The sequence below is a fragment of the Grammomys surdaster genome, unplaced genomic scaffold, assembly GCF_004785775.1.
Source record: "Grammomys surdaster isolate TR1022 unplaced genomic scaffold, NIH_TR_1.0 99, whole genome shotgun sequence".
Taxonomy (NCBI): domain Eukaryota; kingdom Metazoa; phylum Chordata; class Mammalia; order Rodentia; family Muridae; genus Grammomys; species Grammomys surdaster.
In genome coordinates this window covers 2,325,288-2,352,404 of record NW_021604578.1, presented here as the reverse complement: position 1 = coordinate 2,352,404, position 27,117 = coordinate 2,325,288, and positions in this window count along the sequence as shown.

Below are 27,117 nucleotides of genomic sequence, written 5' to 3'. Positions count from 1 at the left end.
CTCCTTCTCCTCCTCCTCCTTCTCCTCCTCCTCCTCCTCCTCCTTCTTCTCCTCCTCCTCCTCCTTCTCCTCCTCCTCCTCCTCCTTCTCCTTTTCCTCCTCCTTCTTCTTCTTCACCATTTTGTGTATAGTGCAGTGGTTTTATACATGAGCTCTAGAGCCTTACCCCATAAGTCCATCGTCATCATTACCACATTCTAGCTTCACCACATATAATTTCTGTGACCTCAGAGAAACAAATTCGTCTTTAAACACCCCACTCCATTGATCTAGAGAAGAACGTGCCTTGAATCCCAGCACTCGGGAGGGAGAGGCAGCCTAATCTACAAAGTGAGTTCCAGAACTGTCAAGGCCCTGTCTCAAAAAAAAATTATTAAAAGAGATAGCACCTGCTTATGGCCCTTACAAAGACTGTATTGGTGCATGTAAAATGTTTAGAAAAGTACATGGGATTCAGTAAAAATCAAATAGTTCTGTAATTGTATATGGCTAGCACGCCCTGCTTTTACACCTTAGTCCTTCTACAAAATGCCTGTTCAGTGCTCACAGGGAAGAGAAAGTCTAAATTGAAATGCAACAAGACTGTACACTGACAATTTTTGCTTGGAGACGGGAGGTCGACCTGGGTCTATAACAGTGGCAGAGAGAAACGGCAGCATCACTAGTTTCTGAAGAAGGTTCTAAGGTCAATGATACTGATGGCAGTGGCCCCCCACTGCAACAAGAGACTGTAACTATGGTATCAGCAATTATATGGGGTGTGGTTGTTGGAACAGATCTTCTGCTTGAGAGAACAAACCGTAATTTACTTGCCTTTGCTCTCCAAGTATTTCCTGGTAGTGGGAATTGTCCATGATCATACTTTGTTGGTCACATCTGCTGAACAAAAAAACCCTGCTGATATTTTACAGGAACTCCTTGTACCAGGACCTTACGATAATTGCAGAAAAGAATTTGATGAAGAGGTACACATAGTCATAAAACACCAGGGTTAATATTAATGGGAGATTAGTTTGGTATTACTGGTTATTACTGAAGACGCAGTTGGACCTGTGTCAGCTTCAAGATTTGGGCAATGTACCAATCAAGACAACTCAGAACTACTTAAAATTTTAAAATAGGATTAATTTTATTTTGTCCAGGAAAAAAAGGGGGTGTCAAAAATCTAAAAAAAAATATGTCCATGTTCTTGACTCTGACTACACAAGAACGGATAACTTTATCTAGAACATCTCTATGAGGATGGGTAGGGGGACAAAAGCATCTTATGAACAAGAATTCAGAATCTTGGGCCATGCTTAAAAGGCAGAGACATTTGCTATATGGAGCCTTAACTACAATCATACCAGTTCCTGTGTGTCCTGTGGGCCTCTCTGCCAGCATGAATCGTCACAATGTCAAAGAGTGCCAGCTACTGCTTGTGTTCCATATTTGTCCTATACGAACTGCTCTGTAGTCTTTTTATCCCTTCTAGGAGAGAAACTAACCGGTCATATGAGGATTACGGTGGTTTGAATCATGCTCAGCAGATCCCCTGACTAGATGACATGATGTGTTGTATCAGATGCAAAAGGCTTAGCTTTGTAGTTAAAGGGGAAGCGATTCACAACTGAACTGTTTGCTTCCAGACATGTTAGACACTGTGAGCCACTCAAGTACACAGCTTCCAGCAGAAGCCTCCAAGCAGCTGGGCCCAGGCTGTGCCGTGATGGACACAGGCAAGTAGCGCCTGGGCTTCCAGGGATCTGGGCTTATCGCTGCAAGTGATTTCTTACAGCACTGTAGTTATGATCAATAGCAACTTAGGAAACACCGTTTACTTAATGATTTGATCCTCTAACCCTTGAAAGGATATGAAGGAGGCTTCCTTTCTTCATTTCAGTACGGGAATAGCAAAAACTGTTATCTTGACATGTCACTATTACGATGTTTAGAAAAATAAGAGTTTGGGGTGGCGGGGGTGGAGGGTATGTGTTTGTTTTTTGTTTTTGAGGCATGGTTTCTCTGTGGAACCCTGGCTCTCCTCGAACTCCCTCTGTAACCCAGGCTGGCCTTGAACTCACAGAGATCCACCTGTGTCTGCCTCCTGAGTGCTGGGATTAAAGACACCACCATTGCCCTACAAAATAAGTTATTTTTAAATAAGCACATGTTTTGTCAAAAAAAAATCAAGATGCCAAACAGTGTACGTTGTACATGAACCAATGCATTTAGCCTAATAATGTGCAAGGTATAGCCAGAGGTTTATGAAACATAAATTAAAGTTTCATATAAACCTATTTTATTTTGAAGACATCATCCAAAATGCCAAGACCTTTTAAAAGACAACTTCTGTTTGCCAATGTATGCAATTCCTTGTCATTAAAGGGGTGAAGATAGGAAAATCATTTTTTTGGAACTAATACTAAGGTTAATTCACCTTCCAAGGTAGTCAGATGGTTTCCTCTTTTGTAGTCCTAAGCAACTGAAGTTAACACTATGAAGTTATGCCAACAGACATAATTCTGAATGAAAATGCAGGCTGACAGTTTCATTAATGCCGGGATATTAGGAGAAAACATGTATTAATAAAGCATGCATAGTGGGAGATTTTACAAGACTGTAGTTCTAAGTGAAAACAAAATATCATTAACACAGATCTCTTTTGCATCACGTAAACACTCTGTTAATTGTAAGCACTAGTTGGGCATATACGTTTCCTTTAAATATACGTCTTAGGGCAAATAATTTTTGTTGTAATTTTGTGCAAAACAAAAAGCCTCAGATTTAAAAATACAAGTGATTTTTTCCATATCTTCAAACTGTCTTTAACGAACAATAGGTGAACGGTAAATTGAAAGGCAATCAATGGTCATTCTCTTGGTTCTTCTTTATTTGATGAGTTACCATTGTGTACAGGCACTGCTTCTGATTACTGAGATATCACATGTCATATAAGCATATGGATGAAGGAAACATGCATGTGGCATATGCACATTTGAAGCATCTCAACAGGAAATCAATGTTTTGGGAGGACGTGGTGAAGCTCCTAAGAAACATGAGGTGACGCCCGGTCCATCAGTGCAGCCACAGGTACACTGCAGAACCACCTTGGCTGTTTTAAATTTAGCTTGCAAAGAGAGGAGGGATAGCTTTCACACTTTGATGTGTGACTCACCCCAAACCCTGCCACAAAGGGATTTAAAAAACACACTTAAATATATACTCGAATATGTAGGCTAAACAGCCCACGTGCTTCTGAAGCATATAAGGAAAAGGTCCAAACAAATTACAAATGTGTATACTGATCTCCACATGTGGCCAGGTTAGGCACAGAACAAGGATGGAAGATCTACGTGTAGGTTTGCTGCTGGCTGCTGGCTGTGTTACTTTTTCTTTGTTCCCTTTGAATAGGAAAGATATAAGATATTGGAAAGGCTGACCTAACTTTTGCAAAAAATGTAATTGACTTGATGGTGAAATGTACCTTCCTTCTCTCTTCCCAACATTCTGTCTACTAAATTCTTTGTTCTGCTGAAAACACGGGAAGCTGTGCTGTGCGTGTGAGCCAGCTCCCTTCCCAAGCATATTGATTTTGCAGAAGTCTTGTGATATTCACACTGTTTCATTTAAGAATCCCTATTAATCATTTAGAGCAGTGATTTCCAACCTTCATCCTGCTGCTGTGACCCTTTAATGCAGTTCCTCATGTGGTGGTGACACCCAACCGTAAAATTAGTTTTGTTGCTACTTCATACTTGCAATTTTGCTACGGTTATGAATCATAATGTAAATATCTGGTTTCCTATGGTCTTAGGTGACTTCTGTGAAAGGGTTGTTTGACCCCCCCCAAAGAAATCACAACCGGCAGATTGAGAACCACCGATCTAAAGAGCTTGGGTTCTGGACCCTATTACACTCCCATGAGTATTTCCCCAACTCACCCAGTTTGTTTTATTTTTCCCCATAGCACTTCAAGCCTATTCCAGACATTGAGCCATTGCCTTTCTGCCTGTCTTAATTAGGGTTTTATTGCTACTAAAAGATACTTGACCAAGGCAACACTTATACATAAAACATTTAGTTGGGACTGGCTTACAATTTCAGAGGTTCATCATGGCAGGAAACATAGCAGTGTCCAGGTAGACATGATGCTGAAGGAGCCATGAATTCTACATTTTAATCCAAAGTAAGCCCAGAGGAGTCTATCATCTGCACTGGGAAGATCCTGAGCATAGGAGAGGATCTCATAGCCCACCTCACAGTGATATACTTCCTCCAACAAGGCCACACCTATTCCAACAAGGCCACACCTCCTAATAGTGCCACTTCCCATGGGCCAAGCATATTCAAACAACCACACTTCCCATGCATGCTTCATGAAGGTTTGTCTCTAGGTTACCTTTGTTCTCAGATCACCAATACAAAAGTATCAACTTGTACTTTCTTATTTACATGAAGTAACAGCTCCTTTTTCTCCCTTTCCCCTCTCTCCCTTCCCCACCTCCTTCTCCAATCTCCTTCTCTTTTCTGCTCCCATTCTTCATGGTGCTGGATTGAGCTCAGAGCCTTGTATGTGTGAGGCAAACTTTCTGCATCCTAATCTATATCTCCATCCTACTAAACCCTCCTTTCCATTATTACATTTATGTGTGTGTGTGTGTGTGTGTGTGTGCATGTGTCTGTGTATCTATATGTGTGGGGGCATGCATGAATATAGCTCTGTGAGCATATGTGTGTGCAGTATTTACATGCCACAGAGTACATGTGGAAGTCAGAGGGTCACTTGAGGGAGTCACATCTCTTTATTCACCATTTAGATTCTGGAATTAATCTCAGATCCTCCAACTTAGTAGCAAGTGCAGCTATGTTCTGACCCATCTCACAGGCCCTGAAACTTCCTGGTTATTTTAAAGCATATTTTAAATTCTTGAAGAATAGTATCAATATTCTGTTTATTTTGTATTTACTCTATTTCTTCAAACAGTACAGAAAACATGAATAAGTGTTTTATTTCTTTCAGCTCCAAAAGTTGTAGAATAAAAGAGGGTTTTGTTTGCTTGTTTGCTTCTGTTTAGCTCTGTAAATCCTGGAACCTGCTCTGTAGACCAATGTGTCCTTGAACTCAGAGAAATCCACCTGCTTCTGCCTCCAAAGTACTGGGATTAAAGGTGTGTACCACCACTTCCTGGCTTTTTTTTTAATGTTTATTTTCTTTTAAGAGCAAACAGAAACAAAACAGAGAATTAACCAGTATAAACTTAGCATTCTCTTTAGTTTATGATGACCACAGTCTCCTAAATTACTGGACTTATTTTTTTAAATGCATATGAATTGGGGGGGGGTGAAGGCTCAGTGGGAAAGACCTCTGATTGCAACAGTCTGATGCCTGGAACCTACACAGAACAGCCTTTGACATCTGCAATGCCAGCCTCCGACAGCGAGATGAGAGGCAGAGACTGGAGGAAGCAAAGCCTTCCCCACCATGCAGCTACAGAAACAAGATAGACCTTGTCTCAAAGAGGTGGAAGTTAGGACCCAGCTTTGGAAGGTTTCCCTTGACCTCCACACATGCAGCATGGCATGTGCATGCACAGGCTCCTACATGGACATGCGTGTGAACACATATATAAAATAAAATAAATATTAAAAAGTTAAGAGTCTATGAGAACCACATTTTGTCTTATCTTTGTTTCAGTTTTTCTCTTGGGGTAATTTGTCTCTTAGCTCCCCAGGCTGACCTTGAACTCATGATCCTACTGCCTCATTATTCTCAGCCTTCAGATAACAAGCATGGGCTACCAAGTCTTACTCTACAGTTTATCTTATTTGCTCATGCAATTTCTTTTCCTTAGGGCATATATACTGGCTAAGAATCCAACTGGAAAACAAACAAAGAGGCCAAATGAGTTTAAAGTTTGTTTTTTAATCACATAACTTAAAACAGGCAGACGATTTGTTTTGACGTTTAAATTCCCCAGTTTGCTATTGTTTTGATTTGTTTTGTCTTTTCAAATTTTCTTTGCCTGTAATAAAAGAGGGAAAAAACAAACACATCTGTATCAAAACATTGTTCCATAGGTGTTCATTCTGCACTTAGCAGTACTGTAAGGAGGTGGTTTTGTGGTAGAGAGAGACATGGAAGAAATTGAAGTGCTTAGAACATAATTCCCACTGTGGTTGAATGTTTGTGTTCCTGTAACATCCTATGTAGGAAGAGAACATTCCCAGCCTTTTACATCTGCAATCCTAGTGGTGTCTTAATCTTGGTCTTCTTAGCTTTATGTGCTATAATGCATGAACTTCTGCCCTTGTAAGTGACCCCATCGGTGGTTGTATGTTGTGTCTCCAAGAACAGACTGACAGAAAGAAGGGTGTTGAAACTATTTGATTCTTGTCTGTTCCATGAGGTTGTATAAATCTAGGAGTCCAACACAAGCTGCTTCTGCTCAATGTGAGGATATCCTAAGACTCTCTAAGAATAAAGAGAAACTGAGCATTTTCATAAGTTTAAACTCAAAGCTGGGTTTAAACTTAAAGATAGGGTGGAGCTTTTGGGTTTGATGTGAGAGTGTGTTTCCTCTATCTTCATGTTTGTGCTGTGTCTCTTAGATATACCCCCTTGTGCTTGGATGTTTGTCCCTTCTTCCTTTAAAAAATGACCCCACCTATGACAATTATCTTGGACTCTTTTGTTTTACAGTGATTCTGGACACACGTGCAAAGTCTTCCTTTTGGCTTCCTAGATATTACACTGCAGTTATTTCTCACAAATCATATTCATACCTTGTATCACACCATTTGTGCAATAAAGTCCCTTACTTAAAAGCCAGAAAGGTCACCTATTGCCACTTCCATAAGGGTAACATCCAGCAGGGTTCGGATGACAAATTTCACCCCTTTAGAGTATCAGTGTGATAGTCAATAATGATGCCAGGCCTGGCATCTCCTATTTTAGTTCAAGCATTTGAGAGTGTGAGGCAGAAAGATGAAGATATCCAGGCCAGCTTGGGTTACATAGTGTGTTTGAGTCCAGACTTGCCTCCATATGGGAAGATCCTATCTCAAAAAAGTACAAAAGCAAAAACTTCATAAATTAGTATCAGTAAAATTTGCCTCACAGAATTGCTGAAAGGATTAAACGATATGATATATGTCACAGCAGTTTTGAAAACTGAAAGCAGTACACAAGTAAAGCTCTACACACTCCGCCTCGAGCCTGTTCATGAACTGACTAGCACACGCCCATGTTGGAACCTCATTTTCCATCGAGGTTCTAGAAACATACCAAGTCCAGGGAAGCTTAGGTCTCTGTCCTAACATGTGATGCTTATCTGTATTTTCACTCCTGCTTGTTCATCCTGTCTGCTCACTTTCTTCCCCTTCAAATCCATCTTGATCGTCAGGTGTAAGTTCTCATGCACCCTAAGCTCCCACTCACACGTATCCTCTGACACTGCGTGGCTTGGGTTACTCTCAGATCAGACCTTGGGGACAGTCTCCCAGTAGGCATGCAGTAAACAGGTGGGTTAGTTTGGCCATTTCTCTCTCCTCTGAATGCGCATGACATTATTTGTTAGCTTTACAGAGCAGAGGAAATTGCCCCTGTGGTGGCTAAGTGTATGTGTCAATGTCACAGGAACGTGGGAATCCTGATATTTGGTAAAACATTGTTATTGATATTCCTGGGAGGGTGCTTTAGGGGATAATGTTAACATTTATATCGGCAGATGGAGGAAAGCAGACTGCCTTTCAAAATGTGAGTGTGCCTCTTCAGTAAGCTGAAGTCTTAGAGAAGAAATTTTTGGCCTTGGTGATACCATTGGCTGCTCGGGATCTTTAGTTTCTTCCCTCTCTCTGTAGATTGTGAGACTTTTCAGGCTCTCCAATCACACATCATGTGACACCTTATAAAAACTATTTATTGATAAAGATACGTATGTACATGAAACTGCATATACAATAATATGTGATATCGTATATACACACATCCTATCGGTCCTGTTTCTGGGTAAATAGCAACTCTTCCTGCATTGGGCTATTTAAAAGGAGATTCTTGTCAAGTTACTGAAAAACACAACATGCTGGGACTGGAGAGACAGCACAGAAGTCAAGAATACTTACTGTTCTAGGAGATTATGTGAGTTCAGTTCTCAGCACCCACACATTTTGATTACAACCACCTGCAACTTCAGCACCCAAGGATCAGACGCTGTTTTCAGGGCTCCAAGGGCAACTGTACTCATATACACATTCACTCACACAGACACTCATGAATAAACACAGTTAAAATTAATAAAATATATAACCTGCTGCCAAGATGTGATGGCTGAGGCCTGTACTCCTAGTACTTGGGGTGCTGGACATTATTTAAAATAAAAACCTAGTGGCTAAGCAATGGTCCCATAAAGCCAACTGCTAGGTTTTTGTTTTAAAAAAATATCCAGTACTAGCTGAGGCAGAAGGACTATAATTTGAGGCCAGCTTGTACTACAGAGCAAGACCCTGTCTCAAAAAGCAAACGGAACCAACAGCCAAGCTAAATAATCCAGACATGTTCTAAGACCTCTATGCAAAAATTAATAATATAAATAAAAATAAAAAGACATAGAGAAAAACGAAACAAAGAACCAAAGAATAGAAGAAAACTTAATAGTTGGAAACCTTCAAAAGTGAGATATATATACTTTCATGAAGACATGAGAGGCCCTAAAACAATCTACCAGAAAATTGCATGACATCATGAATCACAATATTATGTCACTGACATGAAAGAAAATAAATATTTGTCTAACATTGCGCAGCGCCCAGGGGATAAAAAGAGAGACATGAGTGAACGCTGTATATTATACCAACGTCAGAAGATAGTGACAGTATGAACATGATGTGTACTTGCAAATTAAGGCATCGTGAGTTGTCTTAGGACATACACACTTCCTCCCCATCGCAGTGCAGTTTGATCTGACCTTGGTCTCGGGCATTATCTTTTAAGCGGCATTGTGTGCACATTTTGAAATACATAACTAGAGTGAGCATCAATGAATATGGCTTTCTTCATCTCCTGCTGGTACTGAACTTTGCAGGGACCACTTCTCCACCCCTCTACACTTTCCTTCTGCAGTTTTATCTCAGGACCGTGAGCTAAGCAATGGTCCCGTAAAGCCAGTCTCTAGGTTTTCATTTTAAATAATGTCCAGTACATAGTCAAAAGCAGCACTTTTATGGATGAATAAATGGCAAAAAATGAAAGTGTGGCCGGGCGGTGGTGGTGCATGCCTTTGATCCCAGCACTTGGGAGGCAGAGGCAGGCAGATTTCTAAGTTCGAGGCCAGCCTGGTCTACTGAGTGAGTTCCAGGAAAGCCAGAGCTATACAGAGAAACCCTGTCTCGAAACCCCCCCCCAAAAAAAGAAAGTGTGTGTGAAAAGCAGCTTTTAGAGGGTCTATTGGGAAGATCTTCACTGCAGGATATGTTTTGAGCAAAATCATAATTTTTAAATATTCTAACTTTTCTCCAAAAATGTCAGCGATTTTATATTATGATGATCGATCATAAAGTGCTTACAGAAAAACCCCAACTCAATAGACATTCTTCTGTCAAAACAGATAAGGAACATCACGAGGTCACTTTCCTCTGGAGCAGTTGGTTTTCACCCTTCCTAATGCTGCAGTCCTTCTTCATGGTGTGGTGACCCTGAACCATAAAATTATTTTCACTGCTACTTCATTACTGTAGTTTAGCTACTATTATGAATTGTAACGTAAATGTATGTGGTTTTGATGGTCTTAGGTGACGCCCCCATGAGAGGATCATTTGAGCCCTTAAAAGGGTCGTGACCCACAGTTTGAGAACCATTGCTCTGGGCTGCTTCATCTTTTGTATGTGTGCAATATAGGATCAGGGCTTCCTGTTGATCTCTATTTTTCTTCTTCCTTCTTCCTTTTCCTTTTCCAATTCCTTTTCCTTTTCCTAAAAACAGGCTCTCGTCACATAGCACAGGCTAGCTTCTAGCTTACTATCCTTCGGTCTCAGTCTTCTGAACTCTAGGACTGTAGCTGGATGTCACAGTCCTATAGATCCTGTTAGCTTTTAAACAATTTTGTAGAAATTTCAGCGCTAAAGCGATCCTTCAGTAATGTTCTTGGCAATTACAATGCCTACTGCTGACCAAGGAAGTCATGAACTTCTGTGGTTCTTCCGGAGAGCAGGAAACTGTAGAAAGCTCAGGAGCCTCCCCTGGGTCTCACTAAACTGTACACTCTGGCCTCAAAGTTCTGATCTCCCTGTGGAGTCTCTGAGAGCCAGGATTGTAGGTTTCAGTCGCTATGACTGGCTTACTTGACTTTTATCTAAATTCAGAAGATTTATAACATACATTTTTGGCTTTTTTCTTTTACATGATAGGAAAAGCATTATTTTCCTATTTCAGAGATATCAAATAAGTAAAATATATCTTAGCAAATAACTGAAAATATATTTAATGATTAAACTATGAATCATGTTAGATTTTTAAAAATCTGGTGGTTCCTGCTTGCTATCTTATTAAATCTTTTAAAACATATAACTCCTGAAAATAGAAAACAATAATAACTCCCCCACTTGTAATTTATTTACATGTTTTTACTTCTTCCTTTGTGAAGGGTGGGGTTGGGGCATTAGTTGTTTGTTTATTTGAGGCAGGGTTTCTTTGTATAGTCCTGGTGGTTCTGGAAATTGTTCTGTAGACCAGGCTGTTCTCAAACTCACAGAGATCCGAGAGACCCACCTGCCTCTGCTTCCCAAGTGCTGGGATTAAAAGTGTTACCACCACCAGACGTGTTTCTACTTCTTCACTGTCTGCCTTCTTCAGATCTTGTTTCCTCCCTACTCCACAGAGTAAAATTCTCTTGTCTTTTGTCTTCTTCCTCTTTTCTCTAGTCTCCATGTCATGGTTTGGGTCTTATATAGTGGAAAGGTAGTTGTCATATTTGTATTCTGTATTCTATTTCTGCTTGATTTTCTTTTCTCTGGTAAATTAATCAATCAAAACCTTGAGCAGAATAGAATACATAGATTATATCTTTCTTTTTAAAAATAATTAGTTTTCTTGTCTTAATGTTCTGCCATTTTAAACATGTTTCATTTGATTCTTTGTTAGTTATTTAAAGCAAGACATACTATATAGATCAGGTTAGACTCAACCTACAATGATCTTCCTGTCTCCTAAGTACTGGGATTATAGACTACCCTCCTCTAACTCTTCCCTTATAAACACAGCAACCTTATTGGATTCCTGAAATTTTTATCCTCGGGTTTTCCTTTTCCCCGTTTTATGTGATAAAGCTTTTGTTACTGTTTCTCTTATTCTCATTTGTTTACTGGGGGATAGTGAAGGTAATAGGCCAATATATATTTTTAATCTGTCCTGAAACTTGCCTCTCCCCTCCTTGCCTCGGCCTCCCACAGACTGGGGTTACAGTTTATCAACACAGTTGGCTAAGTATAACCTCTTTAGCATAGGCCAGAAGGTCCTTAAGACCTGGGTTCAGCTTTCCTCCTTCGCCCTACATTTCTCCATCCCTCTCTTCCCTGGCTCCCTACTCTTTTTTTCAGCAACACTGAATCACTGAGGAGCCTAAACCTACTGCTTCCTTTGTGCTCTGGATTGCTTGTCTTCCTTCTCAGTGTTTGGACGTGTTCCTTCCATCATATTTCTTCCCCTGTGTAACCTGGGCTGGTCTTTAGAGCTCACCTTGGATGTTAGATGCACCAGCTACTTTCACTCTTCAAGGGACGTTCTCGGCAGACCTTTACTAATGCCCCACCATGGTGCATGGTGCATATTAAATGCACAGGCCGCAGTATCTACAGTTTTTAGACAAGTACAAACCTTTGTATCCACTATTTTGACTCTGTATATAGTAAAATATTATAGTATAATATGAAAACAGTAACATCCTCTCAGATGGGAGAGTCCATACATTACCACTTAGCTTCATTACTTTGATACAACTGGTCATGTGTCTTTCTATTGCTCTTTCCTTCGTAGATATTTCTGAAGTCCCCCTCCCTTTTTCTTTTTACCTTTGTTAGGTTCTATGTTCACAGGAATAAGTAAATTATGCCATATAAACTTCAATAAGACATGTAAACTGCCAGGCGGTGGTGGTGCACGCCTTTAATCCCAGCACTTGGGAGGCAGAGGCAGGCGGATTTCTGAGTTCGAGCCCAGCCTGGTCTACAGAGTGAGTTCCAGGACAGCCCAGGCTACACAGAGAAACCCTGTCTAGGAAAAAAAAAGACATGTAAACTTACCATAGTTATATGAGTTTACAAGGATCATGCGTGTGCAACTTGGGACTTAAAGAAAAGTTGTATAAGCCAGCCTGACTATGCAGTCCCATCAGCCTAGGTACCTGGGAGGCCAAGACAGGAGGATGGTACATTTAAAATCTACCCCAGATGTGTAGTAAGATTCTATCTCCAAAATATAGAAATAAATAAATAAACAAATAAATAAATAAAACATTTGAAAGTGTTACATAAGTAGTGTGTATCTGGCATATGTGTAGGGCTCTAGGTACAATCCCAGCACAAACATAACTGACAAGTGTGAGTGCCAAGATACTACCTTCTTACACAGTGCTGTTACCTAATGTCATCTGTCATCAGGTGCATGTACACACACCCCTATCATTGCTGTCCATGCCTAGGATGCTAGGATGATTCTCAAATGTCTTTACAGAACTGAATACAGGCTTTCTCTTTCTTTAGCCTTTCCCTCTTACTCAAAGGCACTGATGCGATCTTCTACCATATATTCCCAATACCAGCACAACATGTCTTATTTCACTAAACCAGAAGAGAAGGCAATAAAACTTTATTTATGGTAAGTATCTTTCCAGTCTAAGCTCCAAGAACTGCTTAGAGGAAGTTTTAGGGAGCATGAAGGAAGTGTTATCCGTCAAACCACATAGGCTTGAAGGCCAAGGGTTCTCTCCCTTCTTTTATATTTATGGTCCCATCCTGATCAAGGACAGAACTATGTATGAGTGAATTAAATGGCTCAAGATCAAACTTTGAACACTTGATCTGCTAAGTAAATCTTGTAATTTACTACATAGGGCAGTTCTTCAGCTCCATTTCCTGCCTTATGAATAGAAAGTACACAGCTCTCCGATAACTCAATTAATCTCCCATGGCTTAAGATACATTCTCTTTATTTGCTAAACGTATATGATTCAAATAATACTTTTGTTTAAATTAAGCATTTTTGAGACTAGGTGAGGTGGTTAGTTTTTGGTCGACTTGACAACAAGGTAAAAAGGGAACTTCCATTTGTGAACTACCTCCATCTGATTCTCTTGTAGGTAAGTCTGTGGGACGTTTTCTCTCTGTTTAACATAGCTGGTGTGACATTCAAGATCCCCATCCCCTGTCTCTGTTTTGTAAGTAATGGGATTGCAGACATTTTCCACCACTCTTAGTTTAATGTAAATATGTAAATATATGTATGTATGGATAGATAGATAGATAGATAGATAGATGTGTATAGATATAGATATGTACATACACACGTACACACACACACACAGTCCCACAGTGCATCTCAGGCAGGTCTGGAACTTACAATGTAGTCCACGTTGACTGGAAACTCAGAGCACTTTCCCAGTATCTGCCTCCTGAGTGCTGGGGTTACAGGCAGGTACTACAATGCCCTCCTTCACTGGCAATTAATTAAAGCTTTTCATAGCTTGTGTATGCTCTTATTCTCTTAAACCATAATTATTTTTTATGGCAAGGATATAATATCTTGAAAGTGAAACAGGTTACTTTTAAATGTTTTTAATTGGGATAAGATTTCGTAAATAGGGACAATCAAATGAAAGTTCTTGGTTCTAGTGGAAGGGATTGTATTAGCATGGAAGTCTCTCAGAGAAAAGACTCTACATGGGCACCCATGAAAAGATTTTTACAAATACAATCTTCAGATTCCCCTTATCAAATACATGAGAAACTATTTTAAATATATTCAATTGTAGACATACACACACAGACACAAACACACATACACACACGGGCATGTGCATGCACAATTGAAATAATTTGGACTGCATAGGATTAGGGAAACAAAGTGAGAAGTTAGTAAGAATTTCCCATCAAATCGGGAACAAAAGTTGTACTTAGAATTACCACTAGAGGGCAGGAAACTGAGGGGAGGCACACAGTAACTGGATTTCTAGAACTGCAGAACTTACTGTAATAGTACTAATTATGATAAATGATGAGTTTAATTAGGGACCTACTATATGGAAGACACAATTCTGAGGATAAAGTATAATGGCAATACAATAAATGAAAAACAACATATTCATTTGATTTAACATTGAGCCTGTGAGATAGGCACTACCAATCTTTCTGGCTTTTTTAGATCAGGAAACTGAGGTTGAATGATCAGAGGGAGTCCACAAAGTATTTGTGCAAATGTTTGCATTTGCACACTTAACTGCTACCTTAAGGATGATAATTTCTCTTATCGACATTTTACTTTGTCACAAAGATAAGTGTGCATGGTCATCCTCTGAACTGTGAGAGAACACAATGTCCCTTCTAGTTTGACGCACTCTCTAGCTGGTCAGCTTCGCATTTACTGACAAATGAGGAATTTTGTGGGTGGTTTCCTGAGTGCTCATTGGAAAACAAAGATTTATGTAGGTTTTTCATTATGTGGTAAACTACCAGTACTGTTTAAGATTTCTAGGCAAACTGAATTAAGAGACTGGCTGCGTGATGATATCATAATTAATAAATAATGTAAGGCAGAAGCTGAGCCCAGAACATGAGAGCAGCTGCTGTCCACAGAGGCGTGACAGTGGGACAGTACTGCTGTAGGAATCCGGAGGATCTCTGCATTAGTTACTGGCTTTGAAAGGAGGGGACAGACTGACTAAGGGTACAGTGACTAAGCCTCTGTTGTCAAGGCAGAGGGTCTCCATACCCTCCTTCCATTTCTGTGATTACCAGCTGGCCGTAAATGACAGCGGGAGTTTACCTCTGTCAAATAAAAGAAAAATTAGAAAACTATAAATTGTGTCCACATCATAATAGAAGATCAACAAGGTGAAGCTAAAGTCAGACGAGTTAAGCAGACAGACTAAAGATCTTAAATGTATGCCATTATTTTCAGAGTGCTCTCTTGTTCCCATTAGAAATTAAACACACAAGTTTTTGAAGAAATTACAAGAGGGAGGGAGGGAGGGAGGGAGGGAGGGAGGGAGGGAGGGAGGGAGGGAAGGAGAGAGAAAAAGAGAGAGAGAGAGAGAGAGAGAGAGAGAGAGAGAGAATAACCTTTGACTTTCACATGCATGTCTGCAGGCATATGTGTGCATTTGCATTCAAGTGCATGTGTGAACACACAAACATATACACAAAAACTAACTTGAAGCCATATCTCTTACCATAAATTAGTGAAAGTGATGTGAATTATTGTTAAAAAAATTCTGGAGAATATATGTTTATCTTGAAGTAGTGAAAGATCCTATTGAAAATACTCCAGGAGGAAAAAAATATTGTAAAGGAAGAAAGCTGAAGCAAAAAAAAAAAAAAAAGACAAAAAGCAAGTAAGAAGGAAGTGGTACAGATGTGAATTAGATTACATTATGTTTAAATAAATGAAGAAATTGTAGGGATAAAATTAAGCACTGACTGACAAGCTGTGCAAAATAAATGATGCATCAGCATCCAGAACATACAGAACACATAGAAAATCTTTGCTTTAAAATGGGACAGGAGAGTAAGAGGAATACTCAATGGGCAGGAGCGGGGGAGAGGTGGCTGTTGCTGAAAACCCTGAAGAATTGTTTAACTTCCTTTTTAAAGGGGATAAGCATCAGTTAGAGTTATAACCATGTCCTTCTGATGTCCTGGTAACGCTGCTGCTGAGTCTTCCCTGGAGAATTCCCTACCAAGATCCATACGCACACATGCCGAGAATGTGTGCACATCATGGCCCCATTATAAATAAAAAGTCATTCGCAATTTTGCTGTCCCTAGCAGAGAATGCATAAACCCCATAAGAGCAAACTAGTCCCCCTATATCTAAAATTTCAGCTTTTGTTGTTTAAGCTTCCCTTCATCCATCCATAATCCTGAAATAGTAACTTTAAAGTTCCAAGGAGAATGCGTAAGTTTTCACCAGGTACCTTTCTGAGTACCTGACAAGTCTTGTATCATCTGGCTTCATCTTCTAGGGGACACAACTCATCCTTCTGTCCACCTGTTGGCACTACCCTCTACTTCCTCAGTAGTCTTTGTGATTATTGTCAAGTCTTCTTGACTTATTGGCTACTGGGGCACTTGTATCACAGTGCTCAAGAAACACTGAGATCTTCATCTAACACAGGGCTGAGATGTCTTTGTCACACACTGCAATGTATCCTATCATGTCATCTTGCATTGTTAACAGAAGAACGAGGAGCTAGAGGGACAGGGAGAGGGAGAAATAGGCACAAAGACAAACATCACAATCACATCACTTCTTAATGTAATTTTTATTTATTGTTTGTTTCAAAAGCTCATACGTCATACTTTGATTGTCTTGCACACTCTTCCCTGCCAACTCTTCCCAGATACCTCCCACATCTCCCTCCCAACGTCACGTCACCTTATCTTAATCCACTGGATTCCAGTTAGTGTTATGAGTGTGTGTGTGGGCGGAGGGTCACCACTGTCATTCGTGTATACTGTCATAATGGTCACTAGTCGTTGTTGCTGATCTCTGACTGTAGTTAATGTATAAACTAAACTTTGCCACAGGCATTTGTGTGCACTTTGGGCTTGGTGCACACAAGCATTATGATCTCAAGCATTCCCTTGAGGCCATGGGTGTAGCATATATTATATTCCTTGAAGCCTATGGAAAGGGCTGTGCTGAGAGAGATACTGTGTCAAATACAACCTCCTGTAAGATGGAGATGATAAGGATAGATCTAAAAACTGATATAGAAGCAGGTGGTGGTGTCTCATGCCTTTAACCCCAGCATTGAGTAGGCAGAGGTGGGCAAGTCTGTGAGTTTGAGACCAGCTTGGTCTACAGAGTGAGTTCCAAGACACCCAAGGCGACTTGTCTTTTAAAAAGAAAAAAGAAAACAAAAATAAATTTTAAAAAGCTGATATTGAAGAAAAGAAAGGAACAATAAAAGCAACAGGATACAATCAGACAGTTACCTTCAGAATGCCCACCATCCAATGTAATATGTAAGCTACTATATGTGTCTAATCAGAGCATATAGAATACTTAGGCAGTGAGTTGGAGTAGAGAGATGAGATGAGAGAAAATTAAGTATAAACTATGAGGAATCTTGCATGTCAGGTACATTTTTCAGATTATAATTGCCTTCATTTTTCTATAACCGTGTTTCTAGAGAACAAGGAAACATGAGTTTGTATTGGTCATAGAAATCTCCAGGGAGAGAATTGTGTTTTTATACACAGTTGTTAAATTTAAGCTGTGGTGACTACAAATATTTATAGTACTATTAACTTACCCTGGAAATGTATTTTGCTGAGAAAGTATTTTGAATAAGAATGTAACTCATGTATATAGATGATTAAAAGTTATATGTTTGGATATTAGTCAGAAAGGACTTTAGATTTTGAGCAAGGGAAAAGATTTCGCAGGACCTAGAAACATGGAAACATATTAGAAACTTGGTTTTTGGAGTCCCATGTCTAAGCTGACAGGCTAAACTTACACATTTTAATCAAAGACAGGAAAAGGAAGAAGAGACCAGGCATGATGGTGCATGTAGAATCCAAGAGGCTGTGGGAGAAGAATCTTAAGGTTGAGGCCAGTCTGAGCTGCAAAGTGAGACTCTGTTTCAAGAAACAGACATGACAACTCATGGTTGATATTATAACTGAATTCATACCCACTGCTGGGTTTTCAGTAACCTGTGATGCAAACACTGATTTTAAATATAAATATTTGACAAGGCTTACTCAAAGGATGAAAGCATCTAGATGCAAAAACAATAAAAATTCTTAAGCAGCCACTTCTCATACCCTCCGTGTATGGATGATACACTGATAATTGCTGAAGCTGAATTGGCCAGTAACTACCAAGACAATGAAAATAAATAAGGAGCAAATAACTTACTACATATGAGAGAGAAAATGTATGTGAAGTGTGCGTGCAGAAGCTAAAAGGGGACATTGGGTGACTGGCTTTATCACTCTTTGCATTATTGTCTTGAGACAAGATCTCCATTGAATCTGGAGCTAGGCTGGAAGACTGCCAGGCCCCACACTGCTGCTTTCTCTGCCCTTCGCAATGATGGTCATGCCTGACATTTCACATGGATGCTGGGGACTTGACTTCGGGACCTCATGCTTATGCCTTCTCAGTAAGCACTGTTACCTCATAATCAAACTCCCCAGCCCCAAACAATATTTTTTATCTATTATGACATATGGAAAAATAGGTATTTCTATGCCAAATAGGAAATCCTTGTTTTTTTCAAAGGCCTGCATGTAGAGTCACTTTTTAAAAAGTGTGTGTGTGTGTGTGTGTGTGTGTGTTAGTGTGTACAAGTACTCACAGAGGCCAGAAAAGGGTGTCAGCTGCCCTTGAGCTGAAGTTACAGGCAAAGAGGTTTCTAGGATGAGAACTCCTGTCCTCTCATAGAGCACTACGTGCTCTTAGCTGCTGAGCCATCTCTCCACTCCCTTTATATGTAATATTACAATTGTCAATAGAAACTTTCAAATTGCCCAAAGAAGCATAACATTTTTAATTATTACATCATTTGTGTGATTTTATTAAGACAAAGCTTCTCAAAGACTTGGAGATAGTCTGGATCTTTTATGGAGATTATGTTATCTCCCATGCTCTGATTTTACAACCATGAAAGAACATACTTATGAAGAGATGGCACGCTTATCATGCAGAGATACAAGGGAAGTGTGGAATGTATGCATAATCCATTTCACACTTAGTTAGTTTAATTTCATTTTTATAGAAAATTACCTTAGTTGTCTTAATTAATTGATTAATACAACAAGTATTTTATTACTCTAGCATCTGTGGATATGTACTGGGGACTAGAAGTAAAATATAAATGCACGTGTGTGCCTGCACTCACACACACATACACACACACACACAAACAATTCTTTGTCCATATGGAGCTTATAATATAGAAGAAATAATAATATAGAAGGATAATAATCAGACTTCAAATGAGTTTTTAAAAATCTACACTCCTATGACATTTTCACTTGCAAACCCCTGCGATAAATCAAGTATGCCTTTTATACAAGAGTTCTTTCAGTCATCAAAATCCTCCTCATATGATTATACATCTTCAAATTACACTTCAATTCCTGCAAAACCTTCTTAAAAGATCATGCCCAGAATTCAATGGAGATACTGTTTACCAAACACAGTAAGATTATTAAATGAGAACAAAGGTGACAAGTATCTGTTCTAAAGTAACACAGTGCATCATTACATATCAAGATCTGCCACATGTGAACTCTGTGATGCTGAACTCCATCGACCGAGTTCGGTTTAGAACCGAGCATGTGGGAGACACACAGGTATTTCAGAGGGCAGAGGGAAGCAATAGCTCTTTGTCGCTAGCTCCTGCTGTTTCTGAGCTGCTGATTCAATTCTTTGGGGTGAAGTAGAAGCTGGATCTGGCTTGTCCTAGATTCATGTTACTTTACTCCTGGGTCAGATGTATATGCTTGGCTTTGTGACAAAAATCCTGAGGACCTATGGGATAATATTGCCACCAGTATCAGTAAAAGCTGGCACTGTTTTGAAGGTTAAGTTTGGGTTTATGAGTTCTGATCTCCCTCAGTTTGTGCACATCTTTTCTTCCTGACTGCTCAGTTGTTGATATCCACCCCCAGTTTTTCTGCTTGTCCAGCTGCACCCTGATGAATAAAATTACAAGACACTGAATTTTCTTCTTTTCAGATTTAATTTTGATGTAATTTCCACGTACTGATATGTTTCAATGCTGAAGCAAACATTACTGTCTACTATAGCAAAACCTTTCACTTCCAGCCACTCTCTGTGGTGGTCTCAATGAGAATGACTTCTATAGGTTCATACCTTTGAATGTCTGGTCCCCAGTTGGTGGAACTGTTGGGGAAGGATTAGGAGGAGTGGCCTTGTTAGAGAAGGTGTGTCACTGGAAGCCCACAGCATTCCTAGTTAGCTCTCTCTCTGCTTCATGCTTGTGGATCAAGAATTGAATTCTCAGCTACAGTTCCAGTACCATGCCTGCTGCCTGCTACCATGTCCCTATCCAGGATGGCTGTGAACTCGCCTTCTATGAGTCTCAGTAATCTGTTTCTTCTATAAGTTTTCTTGGCCATGGTGTTTCTCATAGCCATAGAAAGGTAACTAAGGAACTCTCACATTTGCATTTCTCCACATGCATCCCTCTTTAGGTAATTAGAGAATTTTGTTTATCATTTCTAAGTTCCCTTGTAGCACTTGCAACACACCTTTAGTTTTGTGCATAAAATCAATTTTAATTAAGTTTTTGTGGGGAGGAGAGATGTGTCCCAGAGGACGACTTGATGGAATTTATTCTTATTTCTCAATTTTGTGAATTCTAGGAATAGAACTCAGGTCGGTCTTCTGGCTTGGTGACAACTGCCTTGAGAAATCTCCCTGGACCAATTTTGTGCCTTTTTAATATTAAATGAATAATATTCTATATACCTATAAAGTTAACCTCTGTGGTCAATGTGACACAAGCATAAAGTCTCACAGGACAGGGGAACATCAATTGAAGAATTGCCTCCATCATATTGGCCTGTGGCCATGACTGTGGGGGCATTTTCTTATAGTTTATGTAGGGGTCCCTGTCCAGTATGGACAATGCCATTCCTAGACAGGTGAATCTGGGTTGTATAAGACAAGAGGCTGAGCAAGCAAGAGGGAGAAAGTCAGTGCTACTCCCCTCCATTGTCTCTGCTTCAAGTCCTTCCTTTGGTTTTCTGTGTTGATATTTCTGTCCTGTGAGCTGAAATAAGCCCTTTACTCCTCGAATTGCTTTAGGTCAGTTTGTACATCATAACAGATTAAAAACAAAAACAAAACTAAAACAAAAAAGAATCTAGAACAGTAGCCCTATGATGTTTCATAAGACATAGTTACTTATTCCTATCAACATCTTTTATTAAAAGATATTTTAAAAACAAAAGATTGAGTGGTACTGCTGGACACCTTTAATCCCAGTATTTGGGAGGGAGAGGCAGGTGAATCTCTGAGTTCAAGGCTAGCCTGGTCTGCAGAACGAGTTCCAGGACAGACAGGACTACACAAAGATATCCTGCCTCAAACCACACATGCACACACACACACACACACACACACACACACACACACACACACACACACCAAACACACACATACAGAGATATTTTCAAGGTGCTGGAGAGATGGTCAAGGGGTGAGATCACTGGCTGCTCTTCCAGAGAACCCAGGTTCAATTCCCAGCACTCACCTGGCAGCTCACAACTGTCTGAAACCTTAATTCCAGAGGATCTGACACCCTCACACAGACAAATATTCAGGTAAGACACAAATGCATATAAAATAAAAATAAATCATTTTAATAGATATTTTCAAGACAGATGTCTTCAAGTATTATAACCCTCCTTAATTTTATTGCACTGAATTTAAACCACAAACTGAGTGTCCATTAGTTTGGACCTGGTTTCCCTCATCTTCCTAGTCAAGGCTCCCACCTGCAGCTGTTTCCCTCATGCTTTGCAAAGAATATTGCCTGTATTTGTATTCTTCTGGAGCCTGCCAGTTAGGCAACGTGGGAACCACGGAACCATGACTGGAAGAGTGAGAATGATTACAGGAAAGGCAGAAAGAAGATGCAAGAGACAGAGATGGAAGGGCTGCTGGTAAATACTATGCAGTGTATTTTCTCAGTATCTTTCAAAGGCAAGCAACACAAAGCATGACTGATTCCAGGAATATAAACAATGACCACAAATCTGTATATGGCAAGTTGATGGTACACACTACTTATGTTTGACTAAGGCTGTTTCCTTCAGGCTAGGACAGTCCCTCAAGGACATATGTGTAAGCAGAGTAACTTGTCAGGATATAACACATGTCTTGATTAATAACAAAGACAGATGCTGGCAGACTCATTCATGACTAATCACATGCAAGAAGTCAGTCAATGTTAAGTCTGGAAGTGCTCCCCACAATAGTCTAATATTCTAATTTAATACTCTTCTTAAAACTCAAGAAGTGATTGTTAAAATGGGGCCTAGGCACATGCTACCATTATTTCACAGCAGAATGATCTTCTATTTAACGTGTTGAATTGCTCTGCTACCAAATGTTTCCAGTGTCACTGTTATCCCACCTTGTTTAAGTATCTTTATTGTTTCTCTCTCTTGCATAGCTAGACAGTACTATCTTTAGTGGAAAAACAAACCCGATTCCACCTTTATTTATTTATTTATTTATTTATTTATTTATTTATTTATTTTGCCTATTACAATGCTTGGTACTAACTTGACCTTAATTATTGTTTCCTGGGTGGATATGCTTGAGATAGATGAGGTAAGAAATGGTGTTCTAGGAAATGGAGACCATGAAGAGGCAGAGGTTGAGATCATTCAGTAGTGTCCAGCTTGCTTTAAGGAAATCACGTTATAGCCATACAGGTAGGCAAATAAATTAAGATGCTTAAGCATTTTGACAAAGATTAATAAAGCACCATAGGACATGACTGTGGAATCACTGACCCCTGGAGGGGACCACACTTGAAAAATGCAGGAAATGTAGTTATTGTCTATAGTCTTATAATGGTTTTTGAGCAGCTGATACAAGCTTGGATGGGCTGAATCAACTACCTTATGCTTCCTTTGAAAGAGAAACTGTACCTTAAGGTAATAAGCAGCTGCTTTTTTTCTAACTGATATCAGAGCTCATTACAGATGGTTGTGAGCCACCATGTGCTAGGTGGGAATTGAACTCAGGATCTCTGGAAGCACAGTGAGTGTTCCTAACCATTGAGGCATCTCTCATCCTCATTACTTAATATTTTTATAAGCTGGGTATGGTATTCATACTGGTACACTTGGGAGGTGAGGGCAGGAGGATCAGAGTTCAGTGTCACCCTTGGTGACATATAAAGTTGGAGGCCAACTTGAGCTATGTAAAAGCATGTGTGGGGTTTAGAACTCAAGTCCTCATGCTTGAGTGGTAACATGACCCACTGAGCCATCTTCTCAGACACTTCCTTAACATTTGTCTTAGTTAGGGTTTTAAAGCTGTGAACAGACACCATGACCAAGGCAACACTTACACAGACAACATTTAATTGGGGCTAACTTACAGATTGTGAGACTCAGTCCATTATCATCAAGGCAGAAGGACAGCAGCTCCCAGGCAAACATGGCACTGGAGGAGCTGAGTGGTTTGCATCTTCATCCTAAGGAAGCCAGGAGCCAAGTGTCTCCCACTTGGCTAGGAGGAAGGTCTTATTGCCCAACCGAGCAGTGACAGACTTCTTCCAACAAAGCCATACCTTCTAATAGTGCCACTACCTCCTGGGCCAAACATATTCAAACTACCACAACGTTATTTCTTTTCATTTTCTTTTTCATGTATGTATGGGATGTGTGTGTGTGTGTGTGTGTGTGTGTACATGGGTCCACACATGTGTTGGCACACATATGTGTATAGTTGCCCATGCCCTCATGTCTGCTGATATTAGGAATCTCCAACAGTTGTTCTTTATGCTTTTTGATTCAGAGTCTCCTGCACACCCAGAGCTCCTAGATAGAGCTTGTCTCTGTAGACTGCTAGCAGGAGATCTTTGTCTCTGCATTCCAAGACAAGAGTTAAAGATGGACTGCCACCCTCTTCCAGCATTTACATGGCTTCTGAGGGTCAAAACTCTGGATCTCTATAACCAGTGAGCAATCTTACTAGGGCTCTATTCTGGACGTTGTTAATTATATCTTTGAGTTTATGTTTTCTAGGTTGAGTTCAACAGGAAATAAAATGTGGAACGGACAGATGTATTCAGTGTCAGTGCACAGCAATACCTCTTGTTATCCCATTTGCAGGAGAGAATATGCAGTGTCTCCTAAGCACAGGCGTTCCGTGGACATGGTGAGAGACATCAAGGAGACTAAACGTAGAACAGTTGAGTGTCTCATTTCTATTTCTGGGAGACAAGACACTGATAGCCATTAGAGCTGCACTGTTTTGAATATGAAGTAGTTTTAAACGTGGAAAGAAAGCAATGACCTTGACCTTCCTGAAACAGAAATCACGAAAGGAACTGGTCACAATTGTCCTTACTGTTATTCCTTTCTTAGCAGACAGTGGACAAGTACTTATAATGACATGGTGATAGGAAGAGGGAAAAAGCAGAGAAGCCGGGGGTATTATTTCCTTTTGTCCTTCCATAGCTGCCAATAAGCCAACAACCACACAGGAAAGATGTTCTGAGCAGGCCTCTAAACACAGAAGCATTAAAATCAACGATTAACAAATGGGACCTCATGAAGCTACAAACTAGCACAACAAAAGACCATCATTTGGCTAAGGTTACTAATTATACCTTTGTTACAGGGTTAGTATCTAGAGCATATGAAAAATTTTAAAAACTGAACATCAAGAAAAAAATAACCTAGCTAGGTGGTGTTGGAACCTGCCTTTAATCCCAGCACTCAGGAGGCAGTGGCAGGTGGATCTCTCAGTTCAAAACCAGCTTGGTCTAAAACGTGAGTTCTACAACAGCCAGAGTTTCTCTCTCTCTCTCTCAATCTCTCTCTCTTAATCTCTCTCTCTCTCTCTCAATCTCTCTCTCAATCTCTCTCTCTCTCTCTCTCTCTCTCTCTCTCTCTCTCTCTCTCTCTCTTCCTCTCTCATACACACACACACACACACACACACAAATCCTCTCTCAAAAAATCCCAAAATAATAATAATGATAATAATAATACTAATAATAATAATATTAATAATCTGGGTTTCCATTGTTGTGAAGAGACACCATAACCAAGACAATGTTTATAACGGAGAACATTTAACTGGGACTGACTTACAGTTTCAGAGGTTTAGTCCATTATCATCATAGCAAGAAACATGGCAGAGTACAGGTAGACATGGTGCTGGAGAAGGAGCTGAGAATTCTACATCTTGATCTGAAGGCAGCCAGGAAGAAGACAGACTCTTCTGCACTGAACAGAACTTGAGCGCTAAGATCCTCCAAAGCCCACCTACACAGTGACACACTTTGTTCCAACAAGGCCACACCTAATAGTATCCTTTCTCATAGGCCAAGTATATGTAAACCACCACAAATAATTACCCAATTAAAAGATAGGGTAAAACTACTGTGCTGTCTCTCCAGGCCTCCAAAGGCCTTCTGAAAAGCCATGCGGATACATACTACTGTAAAAGCTTCCTTAAATATACACATATATAAAAGGAACATAAATGTAGTCACCATATAGTAGTGGAGATTACAGCCCAACTAGACACCATATGCTACCAAATAAAAGCCCCAGTAATGGGAATGGATTGCATTTCTTTGAATTACTGGCCAAAGGGGTCCCATTGACCTGCTAAACAATATAAGCTATTGCCAAAGGTGTTGATAGCTGTTAAAGACACCATATACTCATGCTGTAGAACATGGTGCTGGACTGGAAACATCACTGACTGGCTTCCACAGTGCTAGAAGCTGATATCCACACTGCCAGAGAAGGAAAGTAAGCATCACTCTTCCCCAGCAATAAACCGTATAAGCTACAAATAGTGATCTACTTGTAAAATATGCCGATTAGTGCAATGGTAGCACAAAGGTTATGGAAATAACCAACTGCTTTTGACTGGCTATAAGGCCTAGCCATGAGATGGAACCCATATCTTGTACTGCCAATGATGCCAAGAACCTAGAAAGGCCTTGGGTTCTAGGAGAACAACTGCATCTATTACTCTGCAGCAAAAACATAGCAACAAAACAGAACTCCTAATGATAAATTATCATGGATAATAGATAGATTATCATACCATAGATCAGTGGATCACAAAATAGAAGATTCTTCGCACAGTAAGTGGCAATAAACATAGAGACACACGACTGGACAATGTACACAAAGTGAGAGACTCTGAAGCACTCAGCCCCAAATTGGATGTATTTTCCACATCCCATCCTATCCAGGTTCTGGGGTCTCCGTGGAAGAGGAAGTAGAAGACGAAGACTTCAAGAAAGCAGTGTTTTGCTAGACACAATGGGGCTGGTGCACATATAATCTCAGGGATTCTAACGACATCACAAGGCCTGCACAAGGTCAAGCCAGACAAAAGCTTAGTAGGGGAAATGGGCACAAAATTCTAGTCCTAGACTAGAAACTATTTGTAACTGATAGCTGCTTGGAGGGAGAATCAATTTTCTCCAGTGGACTGACACTAGACATATCAACTACACCCCAAGGTGGGCTAAATGCATAGAGTTGCCCAATACAAACGGGACTCAATGCTGTCTTGTGATCTCCTTTGTTTCTTTTTTTTTTCTTTTTTCTTTTTTAACTTAAGAGAGAGAAAGTCCATGATGTTGGGTGTGTATAGAGAGGAAGGAAATTCTGGGATGCACTGGGGAGAGGAAAGAATATGATCACAGTATTTTGTATGAAATTCTCAAAAAAAAAACTATTGGTAAAATAAAGGTGGATAAGAAGTAAGCGTTTTCAAGCTACCTTTGTGCATTGTTGGTATTTATTTGGTAAGAGCAATACATACTCAAAAGCCAGGTGTATGTATTTATAATTCCGGGACTTGGGAGACTGATGAAGCAGAATCATGACTTGGAGCCCAGCCTTATTCATATAGTGAATTCCAGGCCAGCCTAGGCTATGCCATGATAGCTTGTCTCAACACACACACACACACACACACACACACACACACACACACACACAGAGAGAGAGAGAGAGAGAGAGAGAGAGAGAGAGAGAGAGAGAGAGAGAGAGAGAGAGAGAAACAAACATAAGTTAGTTAATTTCAGGGCTTCTGTAACCTAAATTCTCCAGTATTAGCACCGCATACTATTTTGAGCCAAATTCTTTCCAATAACTTTTTTTCTTCCT